We start from the raw sequence: 2,773 nt of genomic DNA on the forward strand, positions 1-2,773 counted from the left end.
ATATATGCTGGCTGTATCTCCATTTCAGTTTGAGCATTTTCAAAGAAGGAAAGTAACAGAATATTTAAATACAAAACATATATTATTGGAAAGTGATTTGACAGGATTCCTAGGAAATACCACTCCCCATAAAGATCTGCCTTCCAGAGAAAAATTAAATGATGGTTCGACACAGTTAACCTTTTTTTAGCTTTCCTCCTAAAGTTAGTTTTCCAAATGGGAATATTGTAACTTTTTGTTATCATTCAAATTACGGTTTTATGTTAAGGTGTCAAATATCGGAACACACTCTAATTGATTAGCTACTTATTTTCTCATATGATGAAGGTTTTTCATTTAAATCTTTTTATTTAAAATATTGATGCCTATTGTTAATTTAGAAATTATTTCTAGAACTTTAAAAATAAACACCTAGGCTCAGTCTTTTCTTTCTTTTCCCTTTTTCTGGTCGTCTTATTAACATGGAAGAATTTACCTTCAGAAGATTGAAAACTTCATTTTGGTTATATACAGCCTTGCAGTGTTCAAAATAACTGTTTGCTTAATTTTGACTTTGAAGGGGCTTCACCTTAATTTATTGGAATGATGGATTATAATTGTCTCTATTTCTCCGCTTTCCACAAATTAAAATGATAGTCAAACCTGGGATACGTATTTCCCTTCTAAAACCTTTCGGTTAAATGTGAGCGAAGTTGGTGTCTACTCCCTCCATCCCAGCCACACAACCACGTTTCACTTTGACAGTCCAATAATGCATTTAGTTTAAAATTACACTTGGACCTTTCCTCCTTTTTTATTTTCTCACTTACTTCACTGGAACACGATGACTTGATTTTCATGGGATTACATGAACTCCGTCCAGTGTTACTGGGACATTTCTGCTCAGCTAAATACTTGCGTTTAATAGACAAATGAACTTCTTTTTATTTGCTGGAGTTTGTAGCCAGTTTTAGATACAGAGTGTGCAACTGATTTAGTTATTGTTGTTGTGAGAATCGAACAGGCACAAAAGTCATTTATCTAAGCCGGAGAGATATGACTCTATAAAAGGGAGAAGCAAGGGCAGAATCATGGGGAATTATTTCAGTTTATAGCTCTTATTAATTAAACCGGATGTGGTTTTATTCTGATCTTTCAGTACCGACCTTGTTAAATGCTCCCAGATAGCTTTTCCCCTCACCCCCAATTTTTTCGTCTATCAGATAACTTGGGTCTCTTGTCTTAGGAGTTGCTTTTTCTACCTGATATCACTAGACAGTTGCAATGTAAAAATCGGGTGCATCTTCAGACGATTGCACCCCTGGGGGTAGAGGGGGGGGAGAGAAGAAAGAAGAAAAGAAGAAACGCCTTTTCCCATTCCGCTTTAGCACCCTGTTTCGTTGAAATGCAAGACAGGTACTTGATTTAGCATTTAAGCAAAAGGTTACACAAACCGCGTTTTAGAAAGTGTTGGGGTGTCCGACAGGGTCAGCCCCAGATCAGATCATTTTTTGAATGCGGACCTGAAGATAATGAGTACTTGTTGTATTAGAGGGAACAAACAGTGCTTTGGCTTCCTCTGACCCCAGAATGCACGGCTCGGTTTCATTGATCATCCTCCTTTATGAGATAATGCAATTACAAACATCAATAAGGGGCTGCAAGGGGAATCATTATGCGGTGACAGTGATAAATGACGGTGCAGAAATAGCATGCTTTTTCCCCCCTAACAATCCAGGAGCCCAGGGGCTCCGGGGGCTGAACACAGTCGCCAAGGAAACAGATGACATCCCAAACGGCACCAAAGGAAAAAAAAATGAACAGTCTTTCTTTGCCTCTCACTCTTTTCCGTCTTCCAAAGAGTTAGTTTTGGCTCTAGCAGCAGCTGCCACACAGCCATTTCGTTATTTCAGACATTAAAGACTGGAGCGGGGGTGGGGGGCGCCGCCTCCTCTGGCCTCCCCACCCCCACCAGATAACACACAAAGCTGGCCCTTCACAGTGCGGGGCTACCTGCAAATGCACGTCTTGAAAATCAGGTTGGGGCGGCGTGGGGGTTGCAGGAACGTGGGTTTACACCGCCCTGCGCCGTGTTTCCCCGCTTTCACGACCGTCTGGTGGAAACTGAGTCTTCACAACAAGCTGGCGCCTCGTGGGTCGGCCAGCGAGGACAGGACGGGGGCGCGTGGCTCGCCTCCATCTCCCCCCGGGGCAGTTTGCCGCTTTGCCGGGTTGATTTGAGAAAGCATTATCAATGGGCGCGGGATCGCCCCAGGATCCAGGAGTGGGCTGTTTAAAGACCCAGGGTGCCCTCCGCAAAGGGCCTCTCTGAGCGATCCTACCCACCCACGTCCAGGATGGTAGGCGGGAGCGAAAGGCGATGGGATCCTGGGACTGCTGAGCCGGACCTGCGGCAGTGGTGGTGGGGATGGGGGGGCGGGGGGAGCCTGAAAGGGCCTGGGAGAGAAGGGGAACGCGCCACTTTGGGGGTGGGGGGAGGAAGAGAGCGCCGAGGTGCCCGGGAGGAGGGCGGCAGAAGCGATGCAGAAGGGAGGGAGGAAAAAAATCCAGGGACTCGGTTTCCGCCCGGAGATTAAAATCATGGCTGGGGAATGAACTTAATGTTTTAGGGTAGAGGTGAGTGTGTCTGAGAGTGGGCAGGGGTGAGCATTGCCGACCTGATCGATGGGAGACTGGCTTAAAACTAAACCCCTTTTCTGGGCTTCCCCGCCCGCCTTTCCCCGCGGTGGCTGAGCTCGCGCGGGCAGGAGGCAGCGCGGGCAGGGACGACCCC

The 2,773-nt window shown here is 46.3% G+C and overlaps 1 long non-coding RNA gene across 1 annotated transcript in view; it reads left to right on the forward strand.

Moving 5' to 3' along the window:
• The first annotated feature begins 2,545 nt into the window (after window positions 1-2,545).
• Window positions 2,546-2,773, forward strand: part of LOC107181610 — a 1,367-nt gene continuing 1,139 nt past the window's right edge. The window contains exon 1 of the long non-coding RNA XR_001512272.1: window positions 2,546-2,616. This is a non-coding gene — a long non-coding RNA (uncharacterized LOC107181610). The remainder of the gene's footprint in view (window positions 2,617-2,773) is intronic.

The sequence above is a fragment of the Myotis davidii genome, unplaced genomic scaffold, assembly GCF_000327345.1.
Source record: "Myotis davidii unplaced genomic scaffold, ASM32734v1 scaffold6, whole genome shotgun sequence".
NCBI lineage: Eukaryota > Metazoa > Chordata > Mammalia > Chiroptera > Vespertilionidae > Myotis > Myotis davidii.